We start from the raw sequence: 27,388 nt of genomic DNA on the forward strand, positions 1-27,388 counted from the left end.
CTCAGCTGAGTGAAAGAGCCAGATCATGAACACAAGAAGCTGAACTGGGTTCCAGAGTAGAGCTGACCTCCATATACAGGATTTCTGGTGCTGAGCTTCTGGTTTCAGCTCCGAACCTGTTGGGTTAGACTCTTTAGTTTTTCTCCCTGGTTTGTGAATCTTGTTTGGAATGTGACCGTGTTTCCTTTAACCCCACACTGAAACGATCAGTCCTTGTCCCCATGTCTCACCTGGTTTCTGTTTTCTAGAGATGGAACATCCAAAGCCAGACTTCTTGTGTCGTCTTGCTGAAACCATGTGACTGTCGACAAACGATGCCTGCACTGCATAGGACACGTGACAAAAGTGCGATGAGTCGTGCTGCTTCATGGGTTGTTGGAGATCAGTGGTGTCCAAAGTGGTCCTGCACGTTTTAGTCTCTTTCTGCTGGTAGTAACAAGTCAGTGTTCATGACTGGATCCAGGTGCATTAAACCAGGGAAAGAACTGGAGCGTGCCGGCCCTCCAGGGCCACTTTGGGCACCACTGATGTAGGTCATTTGGTCGCACATCAGAGGACGCATTAATGCAACAATGACCAGCATATTTAAATGAGTGTCATTTTAAGGAAGTCACTCATTAAGATACAATGTTACTGGATGTCTCAGTTGTTGACTGCATGTGCACTTTAACACCAACTCAGTCCATTCACTCAGCTCATTCAGCTTTTAGGTCAAAATGAGCTAAAAGCATGTGGGATATGTTAGCATGTGACTAGCATTTTCTCACTCCATTCAATCGATGGAGTTTAGTTTTATTACTACTATGTTCAGTCTTGAATAGCAACAAAGTAAAAATACTTCACTACTTTACTTAAGTATATTTTGGAGTACTTCATACTTTCCTCCAGTATGAAAATGTTTGATAACTTCACTTTTACTTCACTACATTTCCGAACTTAATTTTATACTTTTACTCCGATACATTTTCAATGTGTGGTTTAGTTACTCGTTACAAAAAAACGAGAGAAAAACGCAAATGTTTTGATCAACCTACTGATCAACTGCAACAAAGCCTGTTAGCCTGGGTTGTTCATCTCCACCAATAGGATGCACAGGTTTCACTTCTCCCATTAAACACCAAGTTAACTGAATCTCTCCCTCTTCAGATGCCAATAAGCTGCATTTCCCTCCCAATTCTTTTTTTTTGCATAATGACCAGTTGTTGCACCTATAGTGTGTGAAGTAGAGGAATCCTAACGGCTTTTTCTCTTCATGTTGGCCACATTTTCTGTACTGACTATTTTTCTCATTTTCAGCACTGACCTTACTGAAGGGAAAACTTGAGGCTTATAGAAACTTTGTATTTTCTGTCCTGGAGGGTTTACTAAGAAGCTGGTTCAGTTGGAAAGCAGGTTAAGTTAACTTAAAGCAGGTTAAGTTAATCTAAAGCAGGTTAAGTTAATCTAAAGCAGGTTAAGTTAACCTAAAGCGAGTTAAGTTAATAAAGCAGGTTAAGTTAACTTAAAGCAGGTTAAGTTAACCTAAAAACAGGTTAAGTTAACTTAAAGCAGGTTAAGTTAACCTAAAACAGGTTAAGTTAACCTTGTAGGTAAAGCACCTAATGTTCTTAACTAAATGATGCTGCAGGTTTATCTATTAGCAGGTTTCATTTTGCCTGCACTTGGTTCTGTTCATTATTTTAAGTGTATTTAACAAGTTTACCAAAATATAAAAAATGTCATTCAAACTGCATTTGACTTGTTTTACTTTTTACTTTTCATTACATTACTTGAGTTCATCCATTGTTACAGTAATTTCTATACTTAAGTACAAGACGTTTTAGATACTTCAATACTTTAACTCAAGCAACATTTCAATCAGTGACTTTTACTTTTACCAAAGTCATATTTTGGAGCGGTACCGATACTTTTACTGGACTCTGAGATTTCACTACTTTATACAACACTGACTATGTTAATATACTCTATTCAATAGTTAATGCAAATTAGATAATAAACTACTAAAGTTATTTAGAATGCTAATGTTGGTTAATCTGCAAATATTAGCCAATATTAGCCAACATGCTAATGTTAGCATGTTGACTACAGTATGTATAAAAGTCTATGAAACTGCCCTATAAATATCAAGACTTTTCTTTCCTTTGCAGCAATTTGCCAGAAAGCTGCAAGTCCCAGATGTATGAGAGGTAGATTTTCAGAACCCGGTGAGGAATTTCTATGTTTTCATGTACAAATTATGTAGAGAGAGAGACAAACAAATAAGTAACAAGAATTTGTTCAGGAATCCACAGAATTCTTCAAAAGTTTAATATCTGAAATGATCAAAAGTCTTTTTCCAGTAGAAGCTGAATGTTCTGATTTATAGTTGAAATGGGCCCAAGATCCAAACCCAAAAGCAAACATGGAGTAGAAAGAAACACAAACTACTAATAAGACCCAAAGGAAGGAGACATTTCCATAATTATTGATTTGTAACTAAAATCTTCTGAATTGATCAACATTGTGAATCTCCTGATTCTGTCCTGGTTCTGGTTCTGGTGAACCGGTCTTTGGGCTCCGCCAGCCTGAACAAGAACAACAAATTACCACCAGGAAAAATGTAAATATTCTGGATTATTATCATAAATGATAAGAAACCTGAGGTCCAAAAGCTGAAGGTGTTTCAGGACCAGACTCCCAACAGGAAGTAGAAACTACAGTTGACAAAATAAAACCTTCCTCAACAAGCAATGTGAAAGGAGAGAAGCAGAACCACATCTGGAGTCCTGCTGGTTCTGACGCACTTTCAGCAGCTTCTGGATTGGTCCAGTTAAAGTCCGTTAATATGGGGGAATTTTCCTGCCATAATCCAAGACCACACACTTTCTGTATGAAAGCAGGATTTCATGTGTTTTGTTCTCAAAACTTGTACTCAACTTCTCCTCGCACTCCCTCTGCTCGCTTATGAAACATGGAACTGCCTTTTGGCACAGTCGCCTGGCAACCTCACAGCCAATACATTAAAGGTGTTGTACTGGATGTGTTTGTTTCCTTCTACCTTGTGTGCCTGTGTGGCTACTATCGATTGTAGCAACCTGCGTCACTCACTGGATGTGGGAGAGACAACGACATTAGCCTTCTGCTCTGCGGTACATTAAACATCCACCAGCAGAGCTAATGGCCGCTAACATCTACAGATCGCTAAGAGCTACTGGTCGCTAAGAGCTACTGACCGCTAACAGCTACAGATCGCTAAGAGCTACTGGTCGCTAAGAGCTACTGACCGCTAACATCTAGATCGCTAAGAGCTACTGGTCGCTAAGAGCTGGTCGCTAAGAGCTACTGACCTAACATCTACAGATCGCTAAGAGCTACTGGTCGCTAAGAGCTACTGACCGCTAACATCTACAGATCGCTAAGAGCTACTGGTCGCTAAGAGCTACTGACCGCTAACAGCTACAGATCGCTAAGAGCTACTGGTTGCTAAGAGCTACTGACCGCTAACATCTACAGATCGCTAAGAGCTACTGGTCGCTAGAGACTGACCGCTAACATCTACAGATCGCTAAGAGCTACTGGTCGCTAAGAGCTACTGACCGCTAACAGCTACAGATCGCTAAGAGCTACTGGTCGCTAAGAGCTACTGACCGCTAACATCTACAGATCGCTAAGAGCTACTGGTTGCTAAGAGCTACTGGTCACTAGCAGCTACTGGTTGCTAAGAGCTTTGGTTGGGTTTGTTCACCCAACCAAAGACAACATAGTCATGATATCTATCTATCTATCTATCTATCTATCTATCTATCTATCTATCTATCTATCTATCTATCTATCTATCTATCTATCTATCTATCTATCTATCTATCTATCTATCTATCTATCTATCTATCTATCTATCTATCTATCTATCTATATGATATTTGTGTGTGTGTTTGTAAGCTAAAGTATTAAAAGTTTTGAGAACAAAAGACATGAAATTCTGTTTTCAGACTGAAACTGTGTGCTCTTGGATTATGGCAGGAAACACCCCATAGATTTGTTCCGGAAGAGCTCACAGAACCATTAGGACTGGTACCGGCTTTCTTCTAGACTCGGACCTGCAGTTTTACTTTGAAAGCCTCAGACCGGAAGCAGATCTCTGCGGTTTCGTTAAGTGGACGCTCTTCCAGCTGTTCTTTGCGCTTGGACTTTGCTGTGGGACGTGTCGGACCGAACCATGGCCCCGCTCTGCGCTCGGCTCTGACCTCCAGCCGGCGCCCGGAGCTCCAGCATGGTGCCGCCGGGAAACGTCGTCACAGCCGGGCTGAGACTAACCGCACCGCGGGGGAGCCCGGGCCGGAGGTGGTGATCGTGCCGCTGGTGTTCGGGCTGATCTTTCGTGGGGCTTTCGGGAACTCCCTGGTGATGCTGGTGATCGGCAGGGTGAAACCAGCGGTGGCGCGCGCCCCTCAGCCCCACCAACATCTTCATCGTGAACCTGAGCGCGGCAGACCTCCTCTTCCTCTTCTGCGTCCGCTCCACGCCACCATCTACTCCCTGCCAGAGTGGGTGTTCGGAGCTTTCCTCTGCAAGTTCGGACACTTCTTCACCACTGCCAGTATGCTGGTCAGCATCCTCACGCTGGTGGCCATGTCCGTGGACCGCTACATCGCCGTGGTGCGCTCCAAGAGCTCTGCGTGCATCCGCAGCCGCAGGAAACGCGCTGGCCGGGCTGTGCGTCATTTGGACCATGTCCCTGCTGTGTTCGGTGCCGGTGGCGCAGAACTACGTGCTCACCAGCCACTCCAGCGCACCGAACAAGACCTTCTGCTGGAGGGCGGGCTGGGAGCGTCGCGGCGCGCCTACAAGGTGTCCATCCTGCTGCTGGGCTTCATCCTGCCGCTGCTGCTCATCTGCTGCTGCTACATCAGGGTCAGTCCAGCTCCAGGCTAATGTTTCACTCCTCACGCCGCCGTAAAACCCGCGTTAATGGCATGAGCAGGGGCCAAAGGCCGCGCGTAAACCTGCTGAGCCCGTAAAGAGTTGCTGCGGGGGGCGCCGCGCGCCGCACTCACCTGCGGCGGTCCGACAGAAGACCAAGAGACAGATAGGAGGCCAGAGCTTCTGCGAACTGGTCTTTAGGTTCTACAGGAGGAACTGGGTCAGAACTGACCCAATGGAGCAGAGGTCTTTCACACTGTCAAGCTTTTAAGCCTCTAAATCTCCGCTTTCAGAAACTTGAAAGTTCAGCTTGGCAGAAATTCTTTCATACAGCAAAAAATGAAAGATAAATGCTCCAAACAATAATGATGTTTTCCTTCTATGATTGAATATTTTCATAATGTCAAGAGTGAGTTAGGGCTGTTTGGTGGTCCCAGCATGTGGTCTGTCAAACAGGTCAAAGGTCGGTGAACTGGTGACGTTGATGACGGTTTGCAGAGCGAGTTCATGGTTCTTATAGGAAGGAATCTAAACAGCTTGTCAGTCTGTGGAGTAAAAAGTCGCTGAGCACAGACAGACATGAACACGGAGCGGGTCGCCCCCCGCTGAGATTCGGCACAGTGAGCCACACTGGCACATTCACAAAGCGTCGTTGTATTTCAGGTTCATATCTGTCACTGACACATTCTCTCTCACACACTAATATATTTGGGAATCAGTGATTATATTTGGTCCAGCTGATTCTGATTAATCCTTCTTATATTCACGTTGATGAAGACACACACTGGACTGTATTCATGAACATACAAACAAACATAAAGTTTACATTAACATGCAGATTAATTTATGCTGCCAACATTTGGACCAGCTCAGCTGCTGGTCCAAATGTTCAGCTGAAGAATTAATATTGTAAGTATGTAAAGTTTTGGCATGACTAGTCTAATCACACTAGTCATGAGTATACTTGGTTTAGGGTCAGTTAACTTGAAGTATTATTTCAGAACAATAATCATGTGCTTAGTGTAATAGTAATTAAATTGTAGAGAATCAATTCAAAGTGGACTAAATGTATCATTATATGCTTCTTTGGAACAATTAAAGTTCTACTTTATACTTTAAGGTTTATATGTAATATAGACATGCTTGATTGCAATATCTTAAATGTACTATTTTTGTGATTATACATTTAGAATGTCTTGTGAGTAAATTGGCCTTACATAGTTTATATATTATTAGTGGGATTACAGTATGTTACAGTTACACATTTCTATTGTAATTGCTAATGAAGTAACTTTAGTTACTTATTGTCTTTAATTATTCTGCTTTGCCACTTTGTACATTAATGCTTCATAGTCACTGCAGACACATCAGGTACCAGAACACAGAAGATCCATGAACTTTACGGGTCAAACTAAAGACATTGTGCTTCAATATGTCACCATTTTTCAAGACTATGTTGCCAACATACGATCACAGACTTGTACAAATTGTTACGTTTACAGTCAACATGCTGATGAAAATTAGCACAATGAAACAACAGGTACACTTTAGGGGAAATGTGAGAAATATTCCACCAAGGACAGAGTATTGTTTTAATGCAATGTCCCAGTTTTACTGACATTTTTCCATCCAAAGAACAGAGAGGAGCAGAAGATTCCCGCTAACTGCACTTTACAGAAACCGACAAGAACAGCAACACAGCAGGTTAACAGAGAAAGCTCTTGCATTTTAAAGAGTACAGAAAAACAGCAAAGACAAAAGCATAACTGACAATTTGAAGACGTTGTATGTGACATCATCAGAAGTGAAGATGGTTTTCTGGGTGTCTTTACCTGTTGATGTCAGAAGTAGATAAATAGTCAACAATATCATAGAATCAGCTGGTGCGGGCATTAACTATGAAGATGGTTAAGTAAGAGAGACAAACTACCTTAGTCCAAAAATGTTCAAATCATGTTTATTAAGCCCTCAGTGTTGGAAATTCACCAGTTTCTGCTGTTAAACTGTGGTCAGCTGCTCAGTAAAGTAAAACTCCTTCACCATGAAGACGATGTGGAGCTTCATCCTGAGAGCTGGTTGGTTGGTGGTCTGATTGGAGATCTGATTGGTGATCTGATTGGTTGTCTGGTTGGAGATCTGATTGGAGAACTGATTGGTTGTCTGGTTGGAGATCTGGTTGGAGATCTGATTGGTGATCTGATTGGTGATCTGGTTGGAGATCTGGTTGGAGATCTGGTTGGTGGTTTGGTTGGTGATCTGGTTGGTGGTCTGGTTGGTGGTTTGGTTGGTGATCTGGTTGGAGATCTGGTTGGTGATCTGGTTGGAGATCTGGTTGGCGGTCTGGTTGGAGATCTGGTTGGTGATCTGGTTGGTTGTCTGGTTGGAGATCTGATTGGTGATCTGGTTGGAGATCTGATTGGTGATCTGATTGGTGATCTGGTTGGTGATCTGGTTGGTGGACTGGTTGGAGATCTGGTTGGTGATCTGGTTGGAGATCTGGTTGGTGGTCTGGTTGGTGATCTGGTTGGAGATCTGGTTGGTGATCTGGTTGGAGATCTGGTTGGTGGTTTGGTTGGTGGTTTGGTTGGTGATCTGGTTGGTGATCTGGTTGGTTTGGTTGGTGGTTTGGTTGGTGATCTGGTTGGTGATCTGGTTGGTGGTTTGGTTGGTGATCTGGTTGGTGATCTGGTTGGTGGTTTGGTTGGTGGTTTGGTTGGTGATCTGGTTGGTGGTCTGGTTGGTGGTTTGGTTGGTGATCTGGTTGGTGATCTAGTTGGTGATCTGGTGAAACCAAATCCTCTTCTGAGACAGGAAAGGCTTTAGGTTTTCTAATTTCTGATCTCTGGCTTCATCTTTCATCTTAATCTGCTTAGACTGCAAAAATGTGTTGAGGATAAAAACAATGATTTGTAAATGATAAAGGAGTTCTGATAACAGCCTCACAATATCAAAGTCTGTTTGGGATAATGAACTTCATTAAAACCAGGTTGTGAATAGAACTGTATGAAGTTGCAAAAATCAGAACATGAAGCTGAATGATTATTGTAATAATATCCTTAAAATGACAATAAAGCTGATCAAATTATTTCTGAAAACTTTGTGTTTGTTTATATCTTCACTGCACTATTTATAATTAATCAAAGATAATTAGTGTTTTGAAGCAAACGTACCACTAGCTAGTGACACGTTAGCAGCCTGCGTCCCTTCAGCTCCTTTCATGACCCTCATTTCATTTCCATCGGTTCTGGTCCTGTTGTGTTGTCATCTAACTTGGACTAGGACATCACCAAATTTACCAAACTGCAGACTATTACCAGGCCCTCTCTTCTTTTAATTCAGTTTTATACCAGTAAAAATGGCAAATTTGAACAGCGTCTGTTATCTTCTCTGGCTTCATGGCTTTTCTTTTTATGGGGCTCTTAAAAAAATCTGAAAGTGTGCAATACTGCCACCATCTGGTCCGGAGTGTGAACTGAAGCTAAAGCTGTTCACTAATTGTGAGGATTTGGTTTTTCTGTGTTCTGTTGAGACTCCAAGTTGCCCCGTTTACCCTTCATTGCTCCCAGCTGTATCTTGTGTTCCCTGATTATCCTCTGTGTGTTTAAATCCTCCGGTGTGTGTCTCGTTTGCTTGTCAGGCCCTCGTCTGTCCAGTTGTTACCTGTGTGAGTCTTTGCCATTGCTCTCCGTTGCTGCCTGAATTATTTGTGTTTATTACCATGAAATTATCATTTAGCCTTCATACCTGGGTCCACTGCGTCTACCTCACCACCACACATCATGACACTTCCATATAGATCCTACATCCTGAGAATGGATTGGGTAAAAATAGCTTCTGTTTTAGTTCAACTGAAAACAACAAATCACATTCGGAGAGATGTAACTGACGATACCAGCTACATTTAGTGTTAAGGACAAGTTTTGTTTTATTCTGTCATTAAACTGTCAATGTTTGACATTTTGAAGCATGAACACACAGGGGCGCCGCCAGGATGGGGAATATTGGGCCATAAAATGAGATTGGGCCCCCTGCACAACTACTGTTACAGTTTCTTGAGTCTATCTGACCCATAAAAAGCACCTCAATTTTAAAGGTCTGCGACTGCCTTGCTTTCTTTGGTCCAATACTGATAACTAGCACAATATTTACTGCTCATAAATTTTACATCCAATAGTCTGCATACAATATGCAAGTAGGTTGGCTAATGTTTTTATTATTATTATTATTAGTTTTATCTCATTGAAATGTCTGTTCCCACCAGCAACAGTCACAGACAACATGCAAAATAGACATAAAACAATCCAGACTTCTCAAAATATGCTATGTAGTTGCATTTATTCAAGCTGCAGTATATAACGTTAATAAAGAAATATGTTTTCTCTGTACTTGTTAAAGCAGTTATCATGTCGTGACAGTTTGTTATGAGACAGATAATCTGTGAAAAGAATCAATCTCCACCTGAACTACTTTTACTGGCTAAAGTAATGCAAATTTCTGTCCAAAAACGACCAATCAGAACCAGGAGGAGGGTCTTAGTGCTGTCAATCAACTCATTCACTCACTGCTAAATGTGGTAATGGTGGAGAAACAACTTATTGTTACCGAAAAACTGTTTATCTGCCGTCATTGGTAGATTAACAGTTATTTACCAATAACTGTTTCCAACAGGTTTTGCTAGCTGCAGCATAGGGATGAGCAGCCACATGAGACTGTGATTGACAGCACTAAAACCTGCCTCTGATTGGTTGTTTCTAGATTGTACTGGGAGAAAGCAGATGAGATCTTATTTTTTAACAAATGACCTCTCATGCCATATTGTCACAATACAATGACAGTTCAAACAAATATGTAAAAAAAAAAGTTTTATAAAAGTTACATAAGGACGGGTCAGGATACAGATATCTGTCATTTAGACGCAAGTTAAGGTAAAACTATTTAGACTGGCTGCAGTCCAGACAGGAGGCTGGTTTTTTTTAACCATTTCATAAAAATTGTTTGAATTTCTGTCAGCAACAAATGTATTGTTTTTGTTGTGTAATTGTAAAAAGAGCAAAGACGTAGAGAAACTAGCTTGTCATTGGACACAGTGTAGCTCACCTTTTTCATTGGGTCAGGGGTTAAAGGTTATTGGAGCTGCTGACTGACTCACCTGTTGTTAAGTGGTAAAAGGTACAGGGACAAGTTAAATGTGTTATTATCTTGGTATTTCTTGTCCTTAATTCATTAAATGTATGAAGGCAAACAGCAGCCTGTGGCTAAGCTAACTATGCTAAATGGTTGACACTCTTGTCTTTTTCTCTCTCTTATCTTTCTATTTCTTGAAAACTTGACTTTATTAATTTCCTAGACAGCATAAGAACTGCCACAGTGTCTTCTAGTGACTGCTGCTGAAAGCGAAGCAGGAAGGGACCATTTGACTCAGATATGGAGGGAGTTCAGTGCAAATATGGATGTGTGCTTTCTGCTCTGGGAGGGCCAACTTTTAATTTTACTGCTAAAAACAATTTTTTAAAAAAACCCACAATAACAGTAATTGACAGGGCCCCAATTTTTTTTTCTATTTCTGAGAATAAAATATATATTTTTTGTGGTCAAGGGCCTTTAGAACTGTTGTCTCTCTTTCCCCCATATGGGACCCAATTATTTACTTTATTAAACAACATTAAGAATTGTTATTTTTTTATTCTTTGCCATTTTAATGAAATAGAAAAAGATTAATAAGGAACCTAAAAAGTTTACTTTTAAAGTAAGCCTTAAGTGAATTTTGAAAAATTCTCTTTTGAGCATATATTTTCAAATATATACAATGTCTTCTAAAGCATATTGTTTCATTAGCACACTTGAGCAAATAAATGTTTTCTTCACTGAAAGTATACTTTTATTTAATATATTTCTTAAGTGTATTTTGGTACAATTATATTTAAATGCTTTTAAAGTTATGTCAAAATTGGTGCAAGCATATCATCACTATACTTCCTACATATTTATATGTAGTACACTTAATACTACGAATACTTAAAATGTACTTGGATAAATGTAAGCATGTTTGAAATATATGGAAGACACGGCCTGTTGGACAAAAGAGAAATTACCTAAGAATGTGATAGAAAATGAAATCCTGACTCCTTCACATCTTGGAAAAACATACATTTTTAGCATATTGTAGCATTAGCTCTGATCCTGACTGACTGCTCTGGAATGCATCGTTTCTCTTCTAACAGCAGTTTGGCATCAGAAAATCCCCTCAGCTAACCCTGCAGAGTGAAAGCTAGCTAAGCTAACAGGATTCTGGCCCGAGTGCTTTATTTGGCCCAGTTATTGACCTGGGAAACATTCCTTGGTTTAGAAGCAAAGTCCAGAAATTCTGCTCATGAAATATTATTTTCTCTCATTCTTACCTGTGAAATGAAACGGGTCCAGTTTTTTCAAAATGGCGGCGACGTAACGTAGGACTCGGCGTCCAATGAGGCGTCGATGTTTTCATGTCTGAGTGAGCAGACCGATGCTGATCGATACATGATCAGCAGATGCATCCGGCAGCACGAGGTCAGGTTTTGGGTCAGTCTGACTGACAGCAAGCTGCCTGTAGCGCCCCCTACTGGCCAACTGCTGATAGAACAGAGACAGGAACCAACCTCTGGACCAGTCATCTTTACTATTGCTACTGGTTCCCATCTGGTTCGGAACCAGATGGGAACCAGGAGGAAACGTCTGGTTTTTCCCAGATTCAGTTGCAGAAACGACGTCAAGCCTTCCTGTTTACTGACGAAATAAATATTTCTGCATGAAGCCGGTTGATGTCGGCTGACAGAACCGTCATATTGGTCTCCAAGGCAAAATCCTGCTAATTAAGGAGAAAATCTGGATATGAACTGAAGAAGCTTTTGAAGCTTTCAGGTGTTGTTAAGAAGGTTCTGGAAACAGATCCACCCTCTGCCAGACCAGAACCTCCGACCCAAAGCTTTGCTGACTGATCCCAGGTCTGATGTCTGTCTTCCAGGTTTTGTGGCACCTGCATAAAAAGATGAAGAACATGTCCAAGAGGTCCGAGCTGTCCAAACGAAAGGTGATCTACTCTTCCTGTACCTCCTCCTCTTCCTCCTTCTCTTCTTCCTCCTCTTCCTCCTTCTCTTCTTCCTCCTCTTCCTCCTTCTCTTCTTCCTCCTCTTCCTCCTTCTCTTCTTCCTCTCTTCCTCCTTCTCTTCTTCCTCTCTTCTTCCTCTCTTCCTCCTTCTCTTCATCCTCTCTTCTTCCTTCTCTTCCTCCTTCTTTTCTTCCTCCTCTTCCTCCTTCTCTTCTTCCTTCTCTTCCTCCTTCTTTTCCTCCTTCTTTTCTTCCTTTTTTTTCCTCTTCTTCCTCCTTCTCTTCTTCCTCTCTTCATCCTCTCTTCTTCCTTCTCTTCCTCCTTCTTTTCCTCCTTCTTTTCTTCCTTTTCTTCCTTCTTTTCCTCCTTCTCTTCTTCCTCTCTTCCTCCTTCTTTTCCTCCTTCTCTTCCTCCTTCTTTTCTTCCTTCTCTTCTTCCTCTCTTCCTCCTTCTTTTTCCTCCTTCTCTTCTCCTTCTTTTCTTCCTTCTTTTCTTCCTCTCTTCTTCCTTCTCTTCCTCTTCTTTTCCTCCTTCTCTTCTTCCTTCTCTTCCTCCTTCTTTCTTCCTTCTCTTCTTCCTTCTTCTCCTCCTTCTTTTCTTCCTCCTCTTCCTCCTTCTCTTCCTCCTCTTCTTCCTCTTCCTCCTCCTCTTCTTCCTCTCTTCTTCCTCTCTTCCTCCTTCTTTTCTTCCTCCTCTTCCTCCTTCTCTTCTTCCTCTCTTCTTCCTCTTTTCCTCCTTCTTTTTTCTTCCTCCTCTTCCTCCTTCTCTTCCTCCTCTCTTCTTCCTCTCTCCTCCTTCTCTTCTTCCTCTCTTCCTCCTTCTTTTCCTCCTTCTTTTCTTCCTTTTTTTTCCTCTTCTTCCTTCCTTCTCTTCTTCCTCTCTTCATCCTCTCTTCTTCCTTCTCTTCCTCCTTCTTTTCTTCCTCCTCTTCCTTCTTCTCTTCTTCCTCCTTCTCCTTCTTTTCCTCCTTCTTTTCTTCCTCTCTTCCTCCTTCTCTTCTTCCTCTTCCTCCTTCTCTTCTTCCTCTCTTCCTCCTTCTTTTCCTCCTTCTTTTCTTCCTCCTCTTCCTCCTCCTCTTCTTCCTCTTCCTCCTCTCTTCCTCCTTCTTCTTCCTTCTCTTCTTCCTCTCTTCCTCCTTCTTTTCCTCCTTCTCTTCTTCCTCTCTTCCTCCTTCTTTTCCTCCTTCTCTTCTTCCTTCTCTTCCTCCTTCTTTTCCTCCTTCTTTCTTCCTCCTCTTCCTCCTTCTCTTCCTCCTCTCTTCTTCCTCTCCTCCTTCTCTTCTTCCTTCTTCTTCCTCTCTTCCTCCTTCTTTTCTTCCTCCTCTTCCTCCTTCTCTTCCTCCTCTCTTCTTCTTCCTCTTCCTCCTTCTCTTCTTCTCTCTTCTTCCTCTCCTCCTCTCTTCTTCCTTCTCTTCCTCCTTCTTTTCCTCCTTCTTTTCTTCCTCCTCTTCCTCCTTCTCTTCCTCCTCTCTTCTTCCTCTTCCTCCTTCTCTTCTTCCTCTCTTCTTCCTCTCTTCCTCCTTCTCTTCTTCCTCTCTTCCTCCTTCTCTTCTTCCTTCTCTTCCTCCTTCTTTCCCTCCTTTTCTTCCTCTCTTCCTCCTTCTTTTCTTCCTTTTCTTTTTCCTCTTCTTCCTCTCTTCCTCCTCTTTTCCTCCTTCTCTCTCCTCTTTCTCCTTCTTTTCTTCCTTCTCTTCTTCCTCTCTTCCTCCTTCTTTTTCTTCCTTCTCTTCTTCCTTCTCTTCTCCTTCTTTTCCTCCTTCTTTCCTTTTTTCTTTCTTTCTTCTTTTTCTTTCCTTTTCTTTTCCTTCTCTTTCTTCTTCCTTTTTCCTTCTTTTTCTTTCCTCCTTCTTTTCTTCCTCCTCTTCCTCCTTCTCTTCCTCCTTCTCTTCTTCCTCTTCTCCTTCCTTCTTCCTCTCTTCCTCCTTCTCTTCTTCCTTCTCTTCCTCCTTCTTTTCCTCCTTCTCTTCTTCCTTCTCTTCCTCCTTCTTTTCTTCCTTCTCTTCCTCCTTCTTTTCTCCTTCTTTTTCTTCCTCTTCCTCCTTCTCTTCCTCCTCTCTTCTTCCTCTCTTCCTCCTTCTCTTCTTCTCTCTCTTCTCCTTCCTCTTCCTCCTCCTCTCTTCTTCCTCTCTTCCTCCTTCTCTTCTTCCTCTCTTCCTCCTTCTCTTCTTCCTTCTCTTCCTCCTTCTTTCCCTCCTTTTCTTCCTCTCTTCCTCCTTCTTTTCCTCCTTCTTTTCTTCCTTTTCTTTTTCCTCTTCTTCCTCTCTTCCTCCTCAGGTCAGTGACTCACAGTGAGAAGAAAAGTTGGTGGAAAGTTCAGAGTTCAGGGTTCAGAGTTCTTCTGGGTTTGTCATCTGGGCTCGTGATGAAGAGGAGGCTGATGATGATAATGAGCTTCTACTGTTCAGACATTTGATCTCATCACGTCTGCAGGGTTCTGGGTCCAAGCCGGCCGGGTTTAGACACAGTGCTACCAGCAGTACCATATCCAGGTACAGGTTCTGGTCCTGGTTGTGGTCCCGGCCCGGCTGGCAGGCGACAGAGAGCAGGCGTCCTGCAGCAGCAGAACCGGGTCGTTTACAGGTTCTGCTGCGCGGTGCTGCAGAGGAACAAAGGCTGCTGGGTAAATATTTAGACAGCGTCTAAGAATAGAGGAGGTTCCTCTGGAGACCTGAAGTCTTGGCACAGATTCGCCCAGAGCAGCGGGCCGGGCTGGGTTCGGTCCGGTTTCTGGAACAACCTGGTTCTGCTTTATGGATCTGCTCAGACTGATAAGAGGAATTATTAAATCTGCTGAGTCACCAGAACAAACACATGAAGTCATAAAGCAGATTTATGCAGTATCCCTTAAGGAGAAATGATGAGCTGCAGGAAACGGCTCCGACCCAGAAGTCTGTTGATTCTATGACCCAAACCGTCAGCTCACCGGACCGGCGGGCCACAACAGAACCTTTCACATGGACCAACCCGTCTGCAGGTAGTTGAACCTTCCCACTCACAGAAATCATTTCCTGTCAGAAAGATAAACTGGATCCACCAGGTTTCGGTAGATCAATTCTGTTCACCGACAACTTCTGAGAAACGCAGAGAGATGGGAAACGTAGAACAGATGGATAATGGATGGATGGAAGCACCGGCAGTTCCCAAAACAACAGTTGGAGCAACAACAGCCGTCTTCCACGGGGATAAAGACTAAAACTGGAAAAGTTCAATCATCTGCCTCTCACGTAGAAACCGAGTTCCTAGACGCCATCAGACAAAGTGAGACGAAGACATCAGCAGGTTGGTTCATGACTTTACCTGTTTCCAGAGACGTGGCTGTAAACATTGCCAGGACAATAGAGGAGAGTGGTGTGACCATTGCTTCAAATGTGGACAAGGTGGGCATCTGTCACATGGGTAGATTTGTTAAAAACACATCAGATGGGCCTGGAGAAGCAGATATGTCTGAGCAGAGCGACATCTGCACCAGCAATATGAGATGACAAAAAGAAAAATGACCAAACAAGAAATGGATGCCAGCTTACCACTGACATCACACACTATTCAGAACCTGAGTTAAATGAGAGTGTTAGTATCACCTCCTCTCTCCATCACAAAGAGACAGAAGCCAACCATTATCTGCCTGCAGGATGGAGTGGAAACCAGATCTCTATGGGACACCGGATCCCAGATCTATGGGACACTGGATCCCAGATCTATGGGACACTGGATCCCAGATCTATGGGACACTGGATCCCAGATCTATGGGACACTGGATCCCAGATCTATGGGACACTGGATCCCAGATTTGCCTCCTGAGTGAAAATTGGAGAAAACTGAATGTCCCATGTTACTGTCAGAAGTCTCACTGAAATGATTGGACCTGCAGTGAATGAGACACCAATTGCTTTGATTGGCAGGTTGAGGTCAAATTTAAATGACCTTCTGTGAGTCGAACTCAGCTGGAGCTCTGGGTGTCGGTTCTAGTTGCTGAGGAGGAAGTGGTGGGAGAAGAATCAGTCATTGGTTACGATGTGATTGAGTACCTATTAAAAGTGGGTCTAGATTCTCCCTCCATCATTACAAGGAGGTGCAGATGGTCTCCCACATGTCACTCAGCACGGAGGAGTCCATGCAAACCTGCACACAGATAGTAAAACTAGAGGTGATTATTCAAGCACTTGCTGTTCAAGTTCAGGAGTCTGAGCCACAGCCAGCGACCATCAACATTCTGGTCACAGAGGAATGTGATGCAGCTACCACATCAGAAAAGGACATCAGTAAAGGATCATCATGGCATCAGTGATCCATGTTACTGCAGTGGTCCCCAACCCCGGGCCACCAACTGGTCCCGGTCCGTGGACCAGTTGGTGCCACGCAACAGAGGATTAAATATATGTCAGTTTTCTGTATCATTTGACTCTGGAGGATCTTTTATTTTGAAAATCCTTTACCGGATTCTCTCGGCTGCGTTTTGGCGCCAACATTGATCCACAAGCAGCAAAATGAACAGAACCAGATCAGATTCTTTGGAAAGTTTGTCTGCAGGCCCAGAGAGGCAGGAGGATGGGTTTGTCCCGGTGGGTTGATTCCCACAGTCCAAGCTGCTCTGGATGGTCAGGTGACCTGATGAGCCAATGAAGCTTCAGACTGCATCACCATGGAGACCCAGTGTCTCCCTGAGCATCACTTCTCAGCGTCTCCAGCAGGAGAAACAGCTCAGGGTCCATCAGTCGATATCCTGAGTTAAATGTTTAGAAAAGGAAAATGTTGGTTTTGTGGCCCATCTGCATCTTATTTTGAAGGGATATGTAACGGTTACCATGGTGACCAGAGTCAGACAGCGTGAGGTCAGAGGTCAAGAGGAGAGGAGATGTGAGTTTTAGGTCTGGTTGGTTTAAGGATCGTTGGCCGATTTCCCAAACCTCTGTGACCTCAGAGCCGATAAAAGTCCAACAGGTTCGGTCGGTTTGAGAGTCCAGGAGCAACACGGAACCAGAACCGGTTCCACTGAACGTCCCGGTTCCACTGAACGTCCCGGTTCCACTGAACGTCCTGGTTCCACTGAGCGTCCCGGTTCCACTGAAACGTCCTGGTTCCACTGAACGTCCCGGTTCCACTGAACGTCCTGGTTCCACTGCACCAGAACCGGTTCCACTGAACGTCCTGGTTCCACTGAACGTCCCGGTTCCACTGAACGTCCTGGTTCCTCTGAGCGTCCAGTTCCACTGAGCGTCCCGGTTCCACTGAACGTCCCGGTTCCACTTGTCCCGGTTCCTCTGAACGTCCCGGTTCCACTGAACGTCCTGGTTCCTCTGAACGTCCTGGTTCCACGGCACCAGAACCGGTTCCACTGAACGTCCCGGTTCCACTGCACCAGAACCGGTTCCACTGAACGTCCTGGTTCCTCTGAACGTCCTGGTTCCACGGCACCAGAACCGGTTCCACTGAACGTCCTGGTTCCACGGCACCAGAACCAGTTCCTCTGAACGTCCCGGTTCCTCTGAACGTCCCGGTTCCACTGAACGTCCCGGTTCCTCTGAACGTCCTGGTTCCTCTGAACGTCCCGGTTCCACTGAACGTCCTGGTTCCTCTGAACGTCCTGGTTCCATGGCACCAGAACCAGTTCCTCTGAACGTCCTGGTTCCATGGCACCAGAACCAGTTCCTCTGAACGTCCTGGTTCCATGGCACCAGAACCAGTTCCTCTGAACGTCCTGGTTCCTCTGAACGTCCCGGTTCCACTGAACGTCCCGGCTCCAGAAGAAGATCCAGTAAAACCCAACATCCCACAGTGAATTCAGAATAATCAACATGATGCAGGAGCAGCAGTGATAGTTTGTGGATCATTTTAAAGACGAAACAAAAAGAAAAGTCGTTTGATAAAAGGAGCAGCTGCTCTATTTGCTGCTCTATGATTCATAACATTTTAACTGAATAAACATAAACACATATAATAAACATATATAATAATGAGCTTTACATGTAGTAATAAACATTTCCACATGTCACCTCCGATGTTTGGGATCCCCTCCATTCTTACGTCACCGCGCTCTCTGATTGGCTCCCGTCACATTCAACAGGCTGCGATAATCGGGCCGAGACCACGATGAATAAGCCCGATTTTAGATCGGACATATTCGATCTACAGGTCCTTCTCAAAATATTAGCATATTGTGATCAAGTTCATTAATTTCCACAATGTAATGATAAAAATGTAACATTAATATATTTTAGACTCATTGCACACCAACTGAAATATTTCAGATCCTTTATTGTCATGAGCTTATTGGCATACAGCTCATGAAAACCCATCATCCATGGTTGGATGATGGATGGTTGGATGATGGATGGTTGGATGATGGATGGTTGGATGATGGATGGTTGGATGATAGATGGTTGGATGATGGATGGTTGAATGATGGATGGTTGAATGATGGATGATTGAATGATGGATGATTGGATGATGGATGGTTGGATGATGGATGATTGAATGATGGATGATTGGATGATGGATGGTTGGATGATGGATGGTTGGATGATGGATGGTTGAATGATGGATGGTTGAATGATGGATGGTTGAATGATGGATGGTTGGATGATGGATGGTTGGATGGATGGTTGGATGATGGATGGTTGGATAATGGATGGTTGAATGATGGATGGTTGGATGATGGATGGTTGAATGATGGATGATTGAATGATGGATGGTTGGATGATGGATGGTTGGATGATGGATGGTTGAATGATGGATGGTTGGATGATGGATGGTTGGATGATGGATGGTTGGATGATGGATGGTTGGATGATGGATTGACGTTCTTCGGGTTGGAGAACTGCTTGGTGCTCCAGGATGTTCTGAATGTTCCCCGTCGGTTTGGACCCGTGTTCAGCTACCTTGGTCTATAACACATATGTCAAAGTCAAGGCCCGCGGGCCACATCAGGCCCGCGAGAGGGTTTTACCTGGCCCCCGTGATGATATTAATCTATTATTAGATCTGGCCCGCAGATATAATGTACGCACGAATACTACATTTCCCACAATGCAACAGGGACGCGCCGAGCGGGAGCATAGTGGGAGGCGGCTTAATTTATTCGGCAGTCATTCAGCATCAGTCATTAGCATACCAGCAAAAGTTATCTTACAGATACCCATCAACAATGGCAAAACGGAAGGTGGACAGTGAAAACCGGGGGTTTCAAACAAGGTGGGAGTTGGAGTACATGTTCACGGAGGTAGCTGGAAAACCTGTGTGTCTTCTATGTGGAGAAAGTGTGGCGGTGATGAAAGAGTTTAATATGAGACGGCATCATGAAACAAAACACAAAGACAAAAACAAGATTCTGGACATGGAACAAAGGCTACAGAAGGTCGAGGAATTAAAACGAGGCCTCAAATCTCGACAGGTCTGTTCAGAAAAGCCCAGTCACAAAGCGAGGCTGTTGTCAAGGCCAGTTTTATTTTAGCAGAGGAGATCGCTAAATCAGCCCGGCCATTTACAGAGGGGGATTTCATCAAAAACTGTTTGCTTAAAGTCTGTGACGAACTTTGCCCAGACAAAAGACAGCTCTTTTCAAACATCAGCCTGAGCAGAAATACTATTGCTCATCGCGTAGACCTGTTGTCTGACAATCTAAAAGAGCAGCTTGTTACAAAGGGAAAAGATTTCATCGCATATTCCCTGGCTGTGGACGAGAGCACAGACATTTCTGACATTGCCCAGTTGTCAGTTTTCATCCGCGGAGTGGACTCCAGCCTAAACGTGACAGAGGAGTTGTTAGCGCTACGTCCTATGCATGGCACAACTACGGGACATGATTTGTATGAGGAGGTCTCAAGATGTGTAAACGAGATGGAGCTGCCTTGGGAAAAACTCATGGGTCTGACAACAGACGAGCACCTGCGATGTGTGGACATAGGAGTGGACTGGTGGCAAAGATACGGGAGAAGACGCAGAAGGAAAACGTCACACGTGAGCTAACAGCTTATCACTGTATCATACACCAAGAGTCGTTGTGTGGTAAAGCCTTGAAAATGAAAGATGTAATGAGCACCATCACATGCGCAGTTAACTTTATTAGAGCCAAAGGGTTAAATCACCGCCAGTTTAAGTCATTTCTGAGCGAGTTAGAAACGGAGCATGGTGATTTGCCCCATCACACTGAGGTGCGGTGGCTAAGCCAGGGAAAGGTGCTGCGCAGGTGTTTCGAGCTTCGTGGGGAGATTTGTTTGTTCTTGGACAGCAAAGGGAAAGACACAACACAACTCCGAGACAAAAGGTTTCTGTGTGAAATGGCTTTTCTGTGTGACATTACGAGTCACCTGAACGCAATGAACCTGCAACTGCAGGGTCGGCTCGTGTCATCTCTGAAATGTACAGTACAGTGAAGGCGTTTCAAACCAAACTGACTCTGTGGGAGGCACACATGCGGAAAGAAAACTTGAGCCACTTTCCAAGCTGTCAGACCATGAAAGATGAGCTATCTACCAGTATTTTCCCGAGCACAGAATTTGCTGATAAAATTAGTATACTCGCTGCTGACTTTCGACACCGATTTGCTGACTTTGAAGCACAAAAAAACAGGTTTGCACTGCTCAGCAATCCATTTGCCGTTGATGTGAAAGCTCACCGCCAAATCTCCAAATGGAGTTGATTGAGCTACAATGCGATGATGCGCTGAAGGCAAATTACAAAGCAGTGGGTGCTGGAGTTTGCGCGCTTCCTTCCGGACACAATGCCCCAGCTGCGCACCCAGGCTGCTCAAACGTTGTCTATGTTTGGCAGTACATACCTGTGTGAACAACTGTTTTCATTAATGAAGCTGAACAAAACATCACACAGAAGTCGACTTACTGCTGAACACCTTTACTCAGTTCTGAGGATTTCCTCAGCTCAGAGCCTGACCCCGAACTTTGATGAACTTGTGCAAAAGATGAAACACCACCAAGTATCAGCCTCAAACAAGTAATGTAGTGTTACAGTAATACAGTGATGTATATAAATGTATGTAAATACAGTAATAATACAGTAATGTTTACTGTGCAATTACATATTTGAAGTTAATACTCTGTTCAAGTTTAAAAGTTAAATATGCACACAAAGAAGGTCTTGTTTTTGGTTGTTCCCCTCAGGGATTTTAAAGCTTTCTTGTCTGTGTTGACTATGTTGTTTTTGTTTGCCGACTCCGTTCCTGGGAGTGTTTCTTGTTTTTCGGCCTTTCATGGAAAATAGATCATGAAGTGGACAATAGTCTTTTGATAAAATTGTCTCCTATTTAACAGAGAAAATGACTTTTGATTGTTATTATTTGTTTTTTTCACACTAACCCAGAGAAAGCACAGAAAGGAAAGTCAATGTACATTTGAGCAGGACAGATGCAGTCCAGTGTGTTAATTGCTATTGGTTTTAAGTAACAAGAGATTTTTGCACTTTATTTTATTGTATTTCGAGGCAATATTTCTTTTTAATTATTTCAGTTGAGTGAATGATAGAAAATTGTTTATTATTTATTTCTTTGAAGTTGCCTAAATTCAGCCCATTTTTGCTAAATGAGAGAATATACTGATGGTGCCTTAAATAATATCACTTCATACATTTAATGTTCATGTTATGAGTTTTTTATATAAAGGACATTTGTATTTTGTGCCTGCTGAAATTAAAAATGACTGACAGAGTCATAAGAAAATATTGCTTTATTTATCCAATCATATTGTAATATATTTGTTATGCTTTCAGTAGGTTAAATCTTGGTTTCAATGAAGATTGGACAGTCCGGCCCTCGGCTTGTAGCCAAATGTTTTATTTGGCCCTCCGTCCATTTGACTTTGACACCCCTGGTCTATAAGGATCAGTCTACTGTTGGAGACGTTGAATAAATGTTCAGTGATCAGGTTTCTTCACAACCTCATAGGAACATTTGTGTTGAAATGTCTCTGACAGAAGACAGGATGTTTCTGGACAGCTTGTGGACAGCGAGCAGCTCATTGGTGGTTTGGGTCTGGAGGGAGCTGAGGATATATTTAGAAACAGGAGTAGGGTTTATGATTAAGGGCATATTTTATGGAGGACATATGGATGGATGAAGAACCTGGATGGATGAAGAACAGGAGAACCTGTTACCAGGTTCTCCTGTTTTCATATTATTAATAAAAACAACAATAATAATGATAATACAGACATTTGGGCACTTAAATAACTTAGAAACATCATTATATGTAGGAGAAAACATAAAATACAGCTTCCTATGAAGCTTCTCAGCTTCTGCTGCCAGATAACTTAATGCAGCTGAGGAGCAGCACAGCCGTCTGATCCAGTCATCTTCAGAGCAAAGAGGAGGAATATCTGGTTAGGGATCCATTGTCAAACTGAACCGCCCCTCAATAGAACGACCCGCCGCTAGACAGGAAGGGTTAGGAAGGATGATAGCTAATCTCTCACTAACTGGCTGCTGTGAAAGAAGCTACTTCATTTGTCTTTGTTCAGAAACTACAGTTGAGCTAAAACAGAAGCGTACGTTCAGTAAACTAGGATTCAAAAGGGCACAGAGGTCAGCGGCCGCCAATTTTGGAAAAGTCTAAAATTACCCACCGAAAAAAATGATACAAGAAAAGTACATTTTAACAATTTCGACATGAAAACACAAAAGATGCAAAGAACAAAATAAATCTCCCATGTATCTAAGAAAAAATAAGAATGAATGTTTAGGTCAGAACAATGGTTCAGTCCAAAGTGTAGGAGGAGCAACAGCAGGAACGGTACCGGCTCCGTTAGAGCCACTGAAGAAAGGAGCTAGCTGTTAGCTGACTGTTAGCTAGCTGTTTGCTGACTGTTAGCTAGCTGTTAGCTGACTGTTAGCTGACTGTTAGATAGCTGTTAGGTGACCGTTAGCTAGCTGTTAGCTGACTGTTAGCTAGCTGTTAGCTGACCGTTAGCTAGCTGTTAGCTGACTGTTAGCTAGCTGTTAGCTGACCGTTAGCTAGCTGTTAGGTGACCGTTAGCTAGCTGTTAGCTGACCGTTAGCTAGCTGTTAGACCGTTAGCTAGCTGTTTACTGTGGTTCTGCCGCACAAATAACAAACCTTCCATTGAGTAAATACTTATAGCAAAATATATGAAACACATTATATTTTCTTTACTGCTCAATAGGAAGAAACACATCAGCAATAATCCGACTGCAGTTTGTTATTTTATTACTTTGGATGAATCACGATAAACTGCCTGTTATGCCTTCAATCAAAACGAGCAAAACTGGCTCCATTGTTTGATAGATTTGGCTGTTTTTGTTAAATGTAGCAAATATCTAATCACATTTATCCCTTTAACTCTTACGTTAATAAGAAGAGTTTGAAATGGGAGGGAGGGGCTGAGCAACAGCTCTGTATGGGAGAAAAATAGAAAAAACAGAAAGTAATGTCTTCATTTCTCATCGTCTTCAACACAGAGCCTTTAAAACCACAAAAAGAAATTGTTACGTTTAACTTATTCATTCGTTTTTCTTTCTACTTGTTGGTTCTCCAGGACAAGTTATAATTTAAATATCCCATAATAACTTGTATTGGGAGCCATTTCTATAAATCGAAGTTTATGAGGAGTTTTACTAAGAGCAGTTCCTCATTAAAGCTTTTTACTTAGAACCTTAAATGTTTGTAAAAATGTAGCAGAGATTAGATCCGTCAGAGTGAACAAAACTCGTATCTGAGCAACATTTATATTTTACTTTTACCTCTCAACAATTTGTTTTCTGTGAAAAACATGTTTGATATGCATTTCTCGTCACTTTGGTCTTGAATATGGTCGAAAAGCTTATAAACCACATTTTACGTGACATTTCACTGTAACTTTTCCAACCCCAAAATTGCTCTTAAGGAATTTTCCTGAGACGGGATTTCTTCCCTTGGAATCAAACCTTTCTTTTAGTGGGGTTAGGGTCAGGGTTGGGGTTAGGGTCAGGGTTCGGGTTGGGGTCAGGGTTCGGGTTGGGGTTAGGGTCAGGGTTCGGATTAAGCTCAGCAGCTTCCTGATGGGCTGGTGCTCATCAACTTTCAACAAGTCATAAACTCAGAAAAAGAAAGTCTAAAATAAATGAAGTCTGACATCATCTGATGAAGCAGCTCAGGAGCAGCACGATTCTGTTCCAGATGAGGAAAAATTCTAAATATTTGACATGAGATCATGAACATGCATAGCCCCACCATGCAGTGATGGGAAGCACTGTATGAAAGTTACTGTGTGTAGAAACAGTGTAGAAGATGGAGCCAGGAGCGGCTACCCAGCGTAAAGAGCCGGCCTGTTGCAGCTCCAGTTATTTATAGAGCTGCTTTAAACGAACCAGCAGAGAAACAGCAGATAAGCTTCAGTTTGTTTCCAACTGAAGACGGTTCTGGAAAACCGATCCATAACAAGAGCAGCAGCCACGTCATCATCCAACAAAAGGAAAACCAGGATCACTGGAAAAAGTCCACAGTAAACCAGAGGCAGGGTGGCTGCGGATTAGAAAAGGACATCTGTGAAGGGGACCTTCCCAGGATGGAGGTCACCGGCCCCTGGGGGCCCCGATAGTGCCCCTCAGAGCCCCATCAGAACCCAATCAGGGCTTCAGTGGACCAGTCCTGCTTTTCGTGGTTTTTGATCGATCCACTCCACCCCCAGTCATTCAGACACTTTGGTTCTGGTTCTACTGAAATGTTCTTGCTGTAAAATAGTTTTTTGTTTCCACTGTTGCTGTTTTAGAGTCAATCACTGTGTTTCCATTGACCATTAAATTAATCAAATTCAAATTCTGATAATGGATTTTAGTGAAAACAGGGCAATTTTGAAACATCTCAATGTTTGATGAAAAGACCTGACGATGTATCAACATTGCTGCTTTTCACATAATTTCAACAGAGACCCTTTTTTGCATCAGCTTATTGCAGGATATAAGCTGCTGGATACAGTTTGCATCCAGTAGCTTATTGGACAGTACCAGCTGCTGCCACCAGAGGTCTCACAGCATCGCAGTTCCTCACTCATTGCTTGTCATTGGAAGTATTGAATCCATAATTCTGCAGTGAAATCAACTAAGGTTTTCCAGAATCATTGCATATCAATCATAAAGCCTATAAGACACCGAATGGGATTAAATTCATATGATCCACATATACCCTATATACATATACATATACCCTAACCTAACCCTAACCCTACCCATAAACTACAGTGCAAAGTTATTTCACGGGTGAACTGGAAGGAGTCAGAGAATCTGGTTTCCCAGCAGAATCCGGTTCTGGAACTGGACCTTCCCTCACCCCTCTCTGGTTTAATGTTTCTGTCTGGTGTGTTAAACTGGTTGTGTTCCTGTGGTTCCTCTCCAGACGGTCCAGACCATCCTCCTGGTCGTCACAGGCTTCACCATCTGCTGGATGCCGCACCACATCATCGCCATGTGGGTGGAGTTTGGCACCTACCCGCTGAACGACGCCACCTTCGCGCTCCGCATCGTGTCCCACTGCCTGTCATATGGGAACTCCTGCATCAACCCCATCCTCTACGCCTTCCTGTCCGAGAACTTCCGCAAAGCCTGCCGCCAGGTGTTCGCCCGCCACCTGCTGTACGCGGCGCCGGCCGACGGCAGAGTGGTTCGATTCCGCCTGGACAACTTCTCCACCACGCACTCCAGCACCAACATCTGAAGGAGAAGCTGGAGGTCATGCCGGTCACATGACCAGGGAGGCTGCAGGTGATTGGCTGCTTTGGTCGGCCTGCGGCTGACGGAGAACCGAGCAGAGACCTGATTTATCTTGTGCTTTTATTATCGTGGAGAGAATTTTCCACAAACTGAACAATGATTTTATTTAATGTGTCAAATTTCTCAGTTTTCTCCTGAACTCCAACTGAGACAAACCAAGTCAGCGGTTTTGGTTCTAATTATTCGTACATTAACATAAATACATGACATGAATGTTAACACAGACACTCTGAAGCTGTTAACCATAAATAAAGTTTCTGAAGAAGAATGGATTTTCAGTCTGTCTCAAAGACACTGGATGGATCAGATCCAAATCTCAAACCATGAGACCAGAAACATCTGGACCCTGAAACAATGTTCTGTAGCGACCCGGTGGCTCCAGGTTTATCCATAATGTTCTACCAGTTCAGTAAAGCCGATTCCAGAGTTCAGAGTTCATCCAGCGGTTTCTGCCTTCAGGCAGGTAAAACTCACCTGCAGGCTGCTGGTTGGTTCCAGAGCCCAGAGTCGGATCGGCTTGCTGCCGGTCCCAAACCATCGAAAGGGGTAACCGGCCAGGCCCGGTTCGGTTCGACCCGGCTCGTTCGGAACTTTTAGCTTTTAAGGACCTGCTGGTTTTGTTGGTGACGCAAGCTTCGCTCCTGCTCAGTGATTGGCTGAGGACAGAAAGAAGAAAAACGAAACTCGCTGCAACACGGAAGTGACAAAAGATACAAACAGCGACTGATTCAGTGACAGCGGCGTTTCTCCCATTGTGAGATAATAAACATGTTTATATTACATCCTATTATTGTGAAATGGCTACATATCAGTTATTAACTGGTTATCAATGCTTAATTGTTGAGGACATAAAACCAATAAACCTGAAGAAAACAATAGTGGCATGTATGTCTGCATTGGTCTAAAACTAACAACATAATTAAGTTTTGTCTGTAATTTACACAACTATTCCAGTTATTCATAATTCTCCATGTCTGGATGGTAAAAATTGTTTGCATATATAAAGCAACATGTCAGTTTGAAAGAATTCCTTCTGTGTAACTTCCACATCAGTAACTCTGTCATCTCTCTACGTTTATGTGCCACAAGCTGTAACATCTGGTTTGTTCTCCAGAAGAAGAGGAACATGGCCGACATGATGGAGAACCACCAGGAGAACCCACAGAACAACAACTGGATCTCCTTCAGCAGCGACCAGCTGATGGCAGAGCTGCATGGAGTCCAGGCAGACCAGAAAATAAAAGTCAACAAAGTCTCTTTTTATATTCTCTCCACACATTATTGGACAAACTGCAGTTTGTTTGGCATCGAGGTCCTAATACAATCCTCCCAAAATGTGAGGAGGACCGCTTCCTCCCTTCCACTGCGTATTTTCTTTTGTCTCAGAAAAACCACAACTGATGTTCTGTTGCATCATAACGAAGCACATGGTTCCTGGTGGTGGGGCGCTACACCCCCCACCACCAGGGGGCGGTACTGTGTACCTTGTATTTAATTTGTATTTTTTTGTATTCTTTTGCGTATGCTTACTGTGTGCCACTTTTTTGCCTGTGAGCTGCTGGTAACTTTAATTTCCTGAGGGAGTCTAAGTCACCCTGCTATAGAACCGAGTTGGGCAGATTGAGCTGATGGAGAAGAACCAGTGAAAAAAGGGGCATAAATGTCTAGGCATCTTTCTTGAGATTCAAGCTCACCTTCC

General features: G+C 43.2%; 1 pseudogene; it reads left to right on the top strand.

Moving 5' to 3' along the window:
• Positions 1 to 4,249: 4,249 nt before the first annotated feature.
• On the top strand, positions 4,250 to 26,944 carry LOC129355791 (galanin receptor type 1-like; annotated as a pseudogene).
• The last annotated feature ends 444 nt before the right edge of the window (positions 26,945 to 27,388 follow it).

The sequence above is a fragment of the Poeciliopsis prolifica genome, unplaced genomic scaffold (assembly GCF_027474105.1).
Source record: "Poeciliopsis prolifica strain line A6 unplaced genomic scaffold, Auburn_PproV2 SCAFFOLD146, whole genome shotgun sequence".
NCBI lineage: Eukaryota > Metazoa > Chordata > Actinopteri > Cyprinodontiformes > Poeciliidae > Poeciliopsis > Poeciliopsis prolifica.